At 39.5% G+C, this 13,521-nt stretch overlaps 1 non-coding gene across 1 annotated transcript; it reads left to right on the forward strand.

The window, feature by feature from the left end:
* Positions 1–927: 927 nt before the first annotated feature.
* Positions 928–1,034, forward strand: LOC122092510. The gene has a single exon (XR_006144171.1). It is a non-coding gene; the product is annotated as a small nucleolar RNA R71 (small nucleolar RNA).
* Positions 1,035–13,521: the final 12,487 nt, after the last annotated feature.

Here is a 13,521-nt window from a genome sequence, read left to right on the forward strand (position 1 = left end):
GAACTCTAGGCCATTCCTAAGGGCATAAACCACATGGCATTGGTTAGAGGGCCCTTGTTGGGTCTGACCTTGTACCACATTCAATGATGCATTAGTTGGTGCTTCTGAACTAACCGGCTGATGCCTAGGGTTAGGCTCTGGTTGACTGGGCAATATTTTTTTCTCCCTCTCATGCAAAATTAAGACAACTTGAGAGAGTTCTCTCATAAGATTTTGATGGCTTGTCATGAGGAAGGCCATATTTTTTTTAAGTCACTTAATCTACTTGCCTCTCCAGTGTTGGTAAACCCAGGGGGTTGTTGAGAAGATGATAAGAGAGGGGGCCTAGGGAAACTAGCCTAAGGTCCTACATTTGGCCTAGAAAAAGTATTTTCGGAAAAAGGCTATTGAGTAAAACAAGGCCTTTGGGGTCTAGATTGACCTTGATTATGGAAATGGGAAGGCCCTACTTGGTTGCCCTGGTTCCAGGAGAAATTTAGGTGATTTCTCCACCTTGGATTGTAAGTGTTACTATATGGACTATTCTCATATAAGGCATTAACACTGTCATTGGAAGTGCCCCCAGAGGTGTTGGAGCATTCTTCTATAACATGTCTAGGGGACTGGTACCAAGCGCACATCTTAACCAAATTGACTGATAATGGCTCTTTAGGAATAATAGCCTCAATCCTTTTGATTGGGCTATCCAAGTGGGCTTCCTTGGCTACTATCTCATCCTCAAAATATCCTTTCCCTCCTGTGGTTCTTTCACTTTCTTAGGTTGATTCCCACTCACGAGTTTTTTCAACTAAGTCAAGTAAAAATTCCCATGCCTTTCCTTCATCTGTACAGGATGTGAATCCCTCAGGGCACATAGACTCTATCATTTGTTTAGTTGGGTAATCAATACCATCCTCATATATTATTTAACATAAATGCCATAAATCTAGGCCATGGTTGGGGCATTCTTAGAGTAGATCCTTGAATCTCTCTATAAGTTTAGAAAAGGACTCACTAGGCTTTTGCCTAAACTGAAGGATATCACTTCTAAGCTTATTGGTCTTGTGAGGGAAAAAATTCCTAAGAAAAAAACTTGTGACCTATTCCCATGTGGTAATGGAATTTGTGGGTAACCCATGCAACCACTTAGCTTGGTCTTTCAATGCAAAAGTGATGAACCTAGGCTTAATAGCATAGTTAGAAAGCTGTTGGATCTTAATTAGAACACATACCTCTTCAAATTCCCTGAGGAATAGGTATGCATCTTCAGAGGTCAGCCCATGGAAGTGGGGCAGTATAGTGATGTATTGAGATTTAAGCTCAAAATTATCACCATAGGCTTGTGGTAGGACTATGCATGAAGGTTGGGCTACTTTAGTAGGGTAGAACCTATCTTTTAGAGATTTAGGTGGAGGGTTTTGCTATTGGTCTCTCATATTGAAAGGTATTGATGAGAGTATACATATATGGTCACTACTTGTTGGATCTCTTCTTTCTAACCTATTCTCAGTATTAAGTACCTACCAAGCACTCATGCAACAGAAAACTACCCACAACTAGAGTAAGACAAGCACAAAAGAATGGATTTTTTTTTTTTTTTTTTTTTTGGCTTTTTAGGAGCTTACCGGCAGGGATCCGGGGTTGCTCAACTCTTGAGGTGCTGCTACAGGGCAAAAATTATCTTTACCATACTATGAGGCTTGGCGACCTCCAGCGATACAACTATTATTCCAAGTTTCTCTTCTCAGGAACTCAATAGGTGATGAAAGAAAAATAGAAAACAAAGCACCCTGATTTACCAAAAGATAGCGAAAAAGAACATGGAACTGTCTCCTCGGTAATAGTGCTAAAAATTTATTTGAGATTTAAAAGTAACAACAATTGTACAGATCAGTGTAGCTAACGGGTCAAACATAAGGAGAGCAGCCACTTTATCTTAGGCTTTTTCTAATAATGCAAAAGTGCACAGATTAATTATGGTGACCTACTTTTAACTACCACCCTAAACAGATGCATCTAAAAACGTCCTAACCAACACATCTAAGAAAATTGGAATTGCAATTGAAATTAAAAACCTAACCATTTGTCATTTAAGAATTTAAATACTTAAAGTAAAGCAATAAAAAGCAATAACATAAAAGAAAAGAAAATGGGTGAAATAAAAACAAATAAAATAAAAAAGGGAATAAAGCTAGAGAAAGGCTCACAAGTAGGTATCTCTACTTAGCCTGAGGGATGCACCGTCAATAGTTCGAGCTTCCCTACTTGACCAAAGAGTACTCTTACAAGGGCTTTTCTACTTGGCTTTAGGGAAAGGGATACAATATAAATAATCAAAATAAAACGATGGTTCTATGGCTAGAGAGGGGCAAAGCCATCACATGCATCTAGCCAAGGACCTTGGGGGAAAGGGAAAGCATCAAAGTAAAACTTGATCCTTGAATTAAACTTGATCGATTTGAAATACTAGCAGCCCTAAAAACTAGATCTGGAATAAACCAAATCTGAATTTACTAGGCTTGGAGAAAACAACTCTTGAAGAAAAACTTGCACTTAAACAGAGATGCTTCAAAGCTTGGCTCTTCCCACCTAGATCTAAACCTTGAACTAACAAAATAAAATTATTACAACTTGAATAATTTGAATAACATGAACCATAAAAATAAAAAGACATTGCATTAATTAAATACAACCAATTACAAAAGTGTTCAAAGCAAAAGTAAAGAAGAAAAAAAAACTAGAGCATAATGAAACCTAGAGAAGAAAAGAGGAAGAGTGAAAACCCTAAAAAAGAGAAGTGCACCCTCCCCCTTTGGTCAACTCTCTTATATAGGAAATAGGGAGGTAGTCCAACGATTTTAGTCTCTTAGTTTAGGGGATTTTTTTGAGATTCTTGTTGATGAGGTGGAAAGTAGGAGAGAAAAGAGAAAAAAAGGAAAATTGGGGAAAGAACAAGAGAATGTCCAAGTGTGAGCCCCTCTTGGATTGTGTGATGAGGTGGAGGGGAGAAAAAATGAGAGAAAGTAGGGGAGAAAAGATCTCCAATGATTTCTCCTTCCTTTTTCCTTTTTTCTTTCTCTCTCTCTTCTTGGATGATTTTCTATTCCTTACTTTGATCGATTTGGATAATATTCTATTTTAATTTAAAATTCCATCGATGCCCCTTGTCTTTAAGTAGGTGGAAAATAGGAGACCTTCAACCAAATCTCCAAAAAGATAGAATCGCCCAAGGTGAGAGAGAGTGGCACCCAAGGTGGGCCCCTCATACTTTGTTGGCATCTGGAATATTCCTTATACTCCTGGGACACCTGCAAAAGGGTAGGGCCTATATCTCGATTTTCTTCTAGTCCATAATTCTTTTTCTAGCCCAAAAAGAATAATCATGTGTACAGGTGCCAAAACAAAAGTGTACTTTTAATGCAACATGTTCATCTTGCTCAGAATTCATCCCCATCACAACCATAGAAAGAAATAGGACCTCTTAATGTGTAAAATTAGAGATATGGAGCCCGGTAGTCCCTAAGGCCTTTTAAATATAAAACTTGCAAAAAGAAAGAAAAACCCAAGGTAGCTCCATTCTATGTATGTAAAAATGCATGCTTTACTACCTAAGATTTCACACATAAATGTGCTCATCAATTGGCACAGAGATAACTTCACAGCACAGTAGGGAATGGGAAAGAGGCCCATGGGGTCAACTAATTCTAAGGGAGCAAGCAAGTAAGCTTTCCAGAGGCCCTGATATCAACCCAACTCCAGTCTAGTTCAAAAAACTAGAAGCAAGCCAAGCCTCCCAATCCTCCCACTTTAGTGGTGTATCTCAATCTGTGAGTTCAAACCCTAGGTGCTTTCACTGTGACCAACCGGGTCACTTAGCCAGGACATACCTCCATCGTCGGCCAGGTGATGCACCTTACACTCTACCACGTAGGCCCCAATAGACATATGCAGCCAACAAGCCAGTACAACCACCACAGGGCCAAAGACCCAAAGGAAGGGTGTTTGCTATGACAACTGGGGATGTAGAACCTACACCAAATGTGGTGATAGGTACCCTATTGATATCATTATTACCTGCTCATGTGTTATTTGACTCAGGGGCATCCCATTCATTTGTGTCATCGATGATTGCAAAGAAGATGGGGATTCCACCCAAGAGCTTGACTCAATGTTTGGCCGTTAGCACACCCATAGGATGCCACACCCTGCCCTCAATATGGCACAAGTATGCCGGCATTGGATACCTCACTGCACCCAGTCAGCCTATTTTCCCCAGTATCGTACTCTAGGAGTGTCCACAACACCACATTCATATACTTTTAATCAGAGTTGCAGGAGATAATATAAGATCTAGTATAATTTCATATTCATCCAGTGCTTCTATATGATACCTAATACCATAAGTACAATGATTCATAACATTATTTACAATAATCCATATATATATATATATTACAATCATCCCATTATAGCAAAATATGTGCACAAAAATTTATCACATCTGTCGTATAAACCATCAAACCTGTCTGCCACCTATCCAAACCTTCAACATATCTCCCACCTGTAGTCTCAACAATCAAAAATTGGTTTCTACCATTATTCATATATACACAAAAGAATAATTAAGTACATCAGTCCTCAGTAATGCTGTCCACCATAAACACAATCATCACACTTGCAATCAGGTCCATGGCTGAAATCATCATCCTGTACACAAGCCAACTGATTCATGGCCATCGCCACATACTCTGAACTGGTAGTTTGTAGGTGACTACTCTCTTCATTTATAGATTAAAAGATAGGGGGTGAGCACTGGAAATGCTCAGTGAGGGGTGGGATAGATAAACACATGCATCCATATGCAATGGATGCACCACACAAAAAGATGATGCTCATGGGTTTATTTATTAACTATACAAATCCCTAGGCCATTACTAAGTCTCATCACCTATGGGTATAGTGTTACACAACGTAGGTGGCATTTCCTACCTTGTATATTAGGCCTTAGGAATACAAGCTCGTTGTAGGCAGGAGCCAGCCGGTCTTGGTCAGAGCCTCAGTCCCCCAGCTAACCCCTAAATAGTAACCCCATAATGTATATCCACCAGGAATACAGTATGTCGTATCCTGTCCACATCCATTTCTGATACCATACATCTCACCATAAAAAGTGCACTACTGATCAGGTAGCGACATATATCAGGATTAGTCCGTACCTAACCCCTTACGAACATTGGGTGTAGCACTTAGGATTGTGATACCTAGCCCAACATACTAAATGATGCACAACCAATCACCCAATTCACATCTACACACATGGGCATCTACACGTGTCCCATCTTACCTATCTTACCTTTCACATCTCCATTCCATCAATTCCATCATAATAGAAATCATTAAAAGAAAAGAATATGCACATACACAAACAATATGTGTATGATCAACAATTATGAAACACACTAAAAGAAAGGAGGTTAGGGAGGCACCCACTCACATTGAAAATCTGAAATAATCAACTCCCCTCCTGGTACCAAATAGGCTTCCACATAGCTATTGGGATCTCCTAAAATCAGTATTTAATACACACATATATTAAAATCAATTTGAACTCATTCTTCCCTAATAGGGTCATCTATTATCTCCCCTATAAGGTCTACAAATCCACTTTAAGTTTGACAGATTTCTGTTAAATACTGGGAGTAAACTAGTCTCTGGAAGCCTAACCAGCTAGAGAATTTGGGACCAATCGGCCGGCTTGATGTCTCCCACCGGTTGCCCTTTTTTTGCAAAATTTTGATTATGCCAATGTTTTGCATAAACCAAACTCTGTCTTTAGTCCAAACTCCTCTGTTTTAAGGTTCTACTCACATATCAGCAATGTAATACCTTAATTCGAACCCTCTATAATTCCATCCTCAAATTTCCATTTTTAATTTCTTAATTCATGCATGGAATTCAGTAGGAATTTCCAGATTTCTTTAATTTGAACCATATTCTCCCACAAGATCATGAATTAAGGTGGAATTTCAGTATCAATCCTCTAATTTGATGATCAAACCCCAAGTTAGGCATGCATGCATGTGATCCACCATCAATCTCATTTGCATGTAAATCTTAGACCTTAAAACAGTAAAATTAAAGTGGGTTTTCACCTTAATTACATGAAATTTTCTATTTTAAGAAATTTTAATGAGAACCCTTACATTTCAGCCCCATTTGGCAATGATGCATGTAATCCCATTTCAAATTCTTAAATTCCTTTCACTTAATTATCAAAGAACAGTAAATCAAGCTCCCTATAGCACATACTTGCTGAAAATTTCAAACTTTCACTTCTTCCTCTTATTTCAGCCAAATCGGCCCAATCCCATTTCCAATTTCTGAAATTTTTTTTCACATTTCAGGTTTATGTTAGTAAGATTTCCTTACCTGCTAGTTGAATCTTCCAATTGTAGCCTTAAGAGGTCGATTTCCCCCTTGATCTCTTTCTCTGCTCCAATTGTAGCCTTAAGAGGTCGATTTCCCCCTTGATCTCTTTCTCTGCTCTTCTCTTATTCTCCTCTCTTCTTCTTCTTCTTCTTTCTTCTTTCTCTGTTCTTTCCCTTGCTGTCCAAGTGATAATTCTCTGTTCTTTCCCTTGCTGTCCAAGTGATAATGAAATACTAAAGTCAGTGGTGGCCTTTTTATAGCCCCAATTCCTTAGTGGAATGTTCCACTCACTGATAATCATAAATATTATATATATTTGTATATATATATATACAACATATATTATGTCATAATATGACTACATATATAATTAATTACATTCTTAACTTTAAATCATGTAATTCTTATTATAAATTATTATTTAACTTATTTTATCGTAGCATACCCAAAAAAATAGGTCCACATGACAAATTACAGAAGTGAGAACCATAATAGTAAAAAATGACCATTCTGTCCAACTAATAGGCCTACTTGTCCTGTCTAGGGCTCTCTAGCCAGTTGAGCCAGATTTGACCCCCTTTGGGTCTGCTCTATTTGTCACACCCCATTCACACAGAATTGTAACGGTGACCAAGTTAACTCCTGTTAACCCAAAACCCGTCAAGATCATCTGACGCAGTAACCACTACACAGCATACACACAACTAAGAAAGTAAATTCTATATTTCAGTGGACGTCTTACCTGTATATACCTGTAAATACCCCAATACTCTTGATACCCAAATTGTATTACATAATACATTTAGATGTGAGCCCGTAGGTGTAATATATACAAAAGAATTACAATTTAAACATCCAGAGCACAAAAGGGGTAACATCACAAAATAATCAAAAGGAATCCGGGTTGGTATTCAATGTTGCTGTCCCACAACATGCCTCATGCCCAAGATCTTTTAAGATCCACTAGTCTTCAATTGAAAACTCCACAATGGGTCCCCACTCTAGCTATTACACCCATGCCCTAATCTGGTCAAATTTGAACTATTGTGATAGGACTCAGATTGGAGATCGAAAGTACGTTATGATTTTAGGATGGGTGGAATCTTGGTGTACACACCATGTTATGATTTTAGGATGGGTGTTGTACCCTCTCAGTGTTGTTGTTGAGCTCGAACCAAGCTCGGTGAGCTCTGACAACATGTAATGCTAAAAGACTAACTAGGGTTTCGATCTTTTGATTGACGAATCTCCTAAAAATCTCAGTGGAATTAAAATTTTCTTAGCATAAAATGATGCTAGGGACATCCCCTACAAACTCTACAGAACAAATCCCAGCAATTGGGCCCGAGCCGAAAAGCCCCAAATTATTGTACTGACCTGTATCACCATCAGAAAGAGTCCACCGGATCCACTAGGTTTGTTTCTGGTGGCATATTTCTAGTAGACTTGGAGCCTTATGTGCTCTCTGTCATCTCCATCGAAAATAGATCTTATATTTTTGTGAAAATGCCCTATTTTCGGTGGTTATTTCTGATGACATCACTATCAATAGGAGACAGTGTCTGTACCTTTTGGGGGTGACCTGTGTGGGTCCCTCCAGATGTTATCAATACGTATTAATGTATGATCCCCTTGTGTCTAGGACAATAACATGCATGGCTCTGAAGCTGGAATTGAATTGATCGATCGATGGCCGTACTTGAACCCAAACACGACCAATCGTAAAACAGGTGAGGGATGGACTGTATTTATTTTTGAAATGTTTATTATTTATTAAATTGCTCACATGCTTAGAATTATATGAAATTTTCATTTTACGATCATGATATGAATTGTATGGAATGTATGATAGGATCCAGTGTGGCCAAGGTGGTACCGGTACCATGATCACCGTGTGTTTGGATGTGTGTGTGTGAGACAGAATTCGATGTGGCCGAGGTGGTACCGGTGCCGTGATTGCCTTATGTATGTTGCATTCATGCATTGATTATGTGCATTAGAGTTAGTTGTAGTGACGGGTTACACTTTGTGGCCAAGGTCTCACTGGTATCGTGAACCCCTGGATTGCATTTGGAAATGGATACGCTTTGTGGTCGAGGTCTTGTTGATGTTGCATAGTCTATACTCAATTGCTATTGCATGCTAGATTAGGTAAACGATCTCGGGTTTCACTTTATGGCCAAGGTCTCTCTGGTATCATGTACCCGGGACTGTATTTGGAGATGGGTTACACTTTGTGGCCGAGGTCTCTCCGAAATCATGTAATCCATACTAACTGTGTCATTATGAAGGCATGTAGTATATATGTGGTAAGGTATCACTCCCTATGCTATGCACCCTTGCCAACAGGGGTTGAGGTGTTGGATAACCTATTGTGGTAAGTTTGATGAGCCTTCCCAAAGTGCCACTCCGACGGTACGATGTGATTGTTACCGGAGGTGGGAACCTATCCGGTGTGGCCGATGTGTTACCAGTGCCGTGACGACTTGGAGGGGATTATCAGGGGTTTGCTAGGTGACCCATGGATGCATACGGGGACAAACAGGCCTCTAATCATGGCTAGGGTTTGTACCGCTGCATAGTCGATGTTGTTTCCCAGATGAGGGATATAGCCTAATGCACCGTAGTAGCATTTACCAGACTTAGTTTATATTTTTAGGGGGATAATAAACAAATGAACTGCATCACGAGCATCATGGATTATGTGTTTAATTTTCGCAATCATGCATCATAAATTATTACTGCAATTATCTTGCTTGGATGTGCTTGACCCACCCCTCACTGAGTGAGTTGGAAAGCTCACCCCACGTATACACCCCTTTTTAGATGATTATATAGGTACGGTGGTGCCGATGGTGGGTGATCCAGTATCTTTTGGGTCAGAGTACGCTGTGAGTGACTAGTGGATGCCAGAAGTGGAGGAGCACGATCAGGACTGTGTTTGTGACCAATGTGCTTATGCCACACCATGAGATTGCACATCATATTGTGATATTTTTGGATATGGTTGTGGATTGTATATTTTCTTGAGATTATAGTATATGTCATGGATGAATGTAATAGAATAACTCGATTATTGCTATTATATTACCATTAGATATTTTCCCATTTTGTTTATAAATTTCGCTGCTATACTCTGATTTCGCTGCTTATACTGGTTTGTGATGTGAGATTATGAAAATGTTAAGGTACTGCTATCAGAGATCCTGGTAGGTTTGTAAGATAAGTACATGTCTTACTCACACCGTCGATATTCCTAATGGTAAGTTGGGACTACTGAGAGTGGGGTGTGATACTAGCTCCTCACCCAGGTAACCTACAAGATCATCTAAAAAAATTGGTGTGCACGTGGGATGAGCTCACTAGCCCAGTAAGTGAAAAGAAATACCAAGCAAGCATTCACAATACAAATGAACCTATATGCATGTAAGTTCATTTTATTATCTTAGTCCACCTAGGCAACAATTCTAGGTTATAGGTCATGTGCTACTCGCAACCATAGTGCACGTATGCCCGGGGTACGAGCCGCAAACCTCATCCCGCGATACGCCCATAGGGTTATCGGAGAAGGCTTGCCGTGGGTACCAAAAAAGAAAATTGTTGTTCCTCAATGACATTAGAGTAAATCATTGTTTCTCAGCGACATTAAAGTAAAATGGGCCTTTCCCTGCATTAAATTAAAAACAGTACGATTAGCTCCATTTTTATATCACCAAAGATGCCGATAATCCTAATGATCAGTCAGGCGTACTTCTAATGACCACCGTTGGTACACAACCTCTGGCTTCCTCCACTGGGAAGGGTCGTTGCACATGCATATGTCATTCCCAATTGCATGCTCCTATATGAGATAGTACGACTGTATAGTGCCACAGCGTCCCATTTCACTGTCCAACAATGCATTCGTTTCCAAGTCGACTGTGGCATCTAGTCTAGCAATGCATCATATCCAATAATTTAAAGTCATCCATCTCATAACTCAAAGCAAGAATAAGCATTTAACAATTAAATATATCAGCATATCCAGTTAAAAATCAATTTCATAATGCACACATCAATGCATGCAAATGGCATTCGTGAATGACTAAGCTACACAGTAATGAAATGATGACATGGCCACTCTACAAAATAATGGAATGATGTGAAAACACTCCAAAAATAAATCAATTTCCTCTTCCCACTTACCTAGTTGTGTACAATGATCACCTTTGGTACGAGGAAGATCGGGTGTGCAATGACACGAGTTTCTAGTACAACATATCATAAAAGAGGTTAAGTTTAGTATAACTCCATTTTAGGTTCACAACCAACGGAGTACGATGATCCCAATAAATTTAGAATCACCATAGAAGGTTGCCCAACAAATTTGGGCCCAATCGGAACCCAAAGGGTCGGATTGATAGGTCAACCGGTGGGCCCGCCACTCGACTCAGGGGCCAGTAAGGACTAGTAGGCTAGGAGCGGTGGGCCAGGTGCCTACTGGTCCTTGCTTACCGCTCGACCCAGGGGGCACTGCCTAGACCAATAGGCCAGGAGGGGTGGGCCAGGTGCCCACTAGTCCTTGCTCATCGATCAAGCCAGTAGCCCATCAAGGACAGGCAGGCTCCGGATTGGTGGGTCCGACCATTTCTAGGCACCCACCACTCAGAACTGGGATTTTACTGTTCACTCCCATTCTTCATCCCATATTGGGGAAACCACGAGGGGTCAATTCAACCTTATTTTCCACAAATCTAAGGTCCCATGTCATGATTCTAACCTAGATCTAGGAATGATTCAGAGTTTCAAGCTTGGGTTTTACCTCTTTGCTCAAGAACACTTCAAAAACCCCAAATCTTCTCTCTAGCTCAAGAGATCAACAAATGCTTATCAAATCTTACAATTTCTTCCTCTAAAACCTTATAAACAACATGTAGGTCCTTCATTAAACCTTAGATTCACATTCTCAAGAGCGATTAATAAGATCTAAAGGATTCCTACCCAAATCATATGATTTCACTTAGGGTTTCATAAGGGTTTAAGAAATACAGTCTTTACTCACCTCAAATCGTAGATCTCAAGATGAGGGTTGCTCTCCTTCATTTCTCTCTCTTCTTTACTTTTCTCACCGACCTTGTAAAACAATAAATGAGGATGAAGAAAAGTAATAAATGCTATTTATACTTGGGTCAAAATATCTAATGACCAGAGTGGTAGGTCACATTGGTGGGTCCAATGCACCTATGACCACCCACCAGTCGACCAAAACTTAGCCGAAACATTGGGATTTTTGATGAGGCTAGGCCCCGACATGTATTTCACTCTCGTTATTGATTAACACGCGCACTTGACATAATATATGGCTACGTACCTTTATTATGCGTATATGGTCCGGTGATACGTGCAAGTGCACAACATGGGCACACAAACTTCACTAGGCACCGACTCCAACTCATCTGGCCAACCTGAGTTTAGAGTCACCCTTGCCATCATTTTCCATAAGGTACCTGACTCGGCTCACTCGGGTTTAGGTCCCACAAGATCAAACCGAGTCAATACAAGTAATTAGACCGGGTTTAGAAAGTAGGGTATCATAGTATTCCCTATCATATCCAACCTTTATCAAAGGTTTATAACTACCTTTGCCCACTTTTCTTACTGATTCTTCCAACATGGTTGGCAGAAGGCATAGGTGCATGTTGGGTCATTCTTCCCTTCTTGGCATTGTACTACTACCAGCCATGCAAATGTTGGTCTATCCAGCATGTTATTCTTGCCTGTTCACAATTTACTGTAAGAGGTGATATTTGGGGTGTTACAATTTTCTCCCTCCTTATAAAATATTTCATCATCAAAATTTGTAAGAGCTACCTAGTAAACAAAACAGTTATGGGTACTTCTTTTTCACTTCATCTTCTCTCTCCTAATAAGCTTCTTGCTCTGGATGGTTCTTCCACTTGATCTTCACATATGGAATGGTTCGACTCCAGAGTTGATATTCTCTTCTATCAAATACTCCTTCAGGTGGCTCTTCATAATTCAAATCATCATTCAACTCTAAAGGTTCCACAGTAGGCAATATATGTGAAGGATCTGAAATGCATTTCTTCAGCATAGAGACATGGAACACATTATGAAATCTGTCTAGCTCTAGAGGTAATGCCAATCTATAGGCTATCTTGCCAATCCGATTCAGTATCTCAAAGGGTCCTATATACCTTGGACTTAATTTACCTATCTTTCCAATTCTCTTGATGCCTTTCATTGGTGAAATTTTTAGAAACACTTTTTCATCCACTTCAAACTCTAAAGGTTTCCTTCTATTATCTGCATAACTTTTCCACCTGGACTGAGCTGCCTTGATTCTTTCCCTGATCATATCGCCTGCACTAACTCAGGTCCCAAAATTCTTCTTTCTCCCACTTCATCCCAATACAATGGGGTTCTATATTTCTTCCCATATAGAGCTTCAAATGATGCCATACCAATAGTTGATTGATAAATATTATTATATGTAAATTCAACTAATGATATTTGCTCATCCCAACTATAGCTCATATCTATAGCCCGGGCTCTGAACATATATTCTAATGTTTGAATTGTTCTTTCTATCTATCCATTTGTCTGAGGATGAAATGTTGTGCTAAATTTCAATTTAGTTCCCATTGCTTTCGGTATAACTTTCCCAAAATCTAGAAGTGAAGCAGGAATCATGGTCAGAAACAATACTGATAGGCACACAATGATATCTCACTATGTTATCAATATTTAACTATGCTAACTTCTCCATAGAGTAAGATATCTTCATAGGTATAAAGTGTGCTACTTTGGTCAATCTATCAACAATCACCCATATAGTGTCATTCCCTCTTTTGGCTCTGGGTAATCCTGTCACAAAATCCATAGTGATATGTTCCCATTTCCATTTTGGTATTAGGAGAGATTGTAATAACCCATGTGGCCTCTGTCTCAATGCTTTCATCAATTGATAATTCATGCACTTTGCCACATGTTTTGCTACATCAATCTTTATACCATGGCACCAATATGTTTTCTTCAGATCTCTATATATTTCTGTACTTCCAAGATGTACAGAGTAAGAGGTGTTGTGTGCTTCATTCAAAATCAACTCTA

This window comes from Macadamia integrifolia, chromosome 10 (genome assembly GCF_013358625.1).
Source record: "Macadamia integrifolia cultivar HAES 741 chromosome 10, SCU_Mint_v3, whole genome shotgun sequence".
NCBI classification, from domain to species: Eukaryota; Viridiplantae; Streptophyta; class Magnoliopsida; order Proteales; family Proteaceae; genus Macadamia; species Macadamia integrifolia.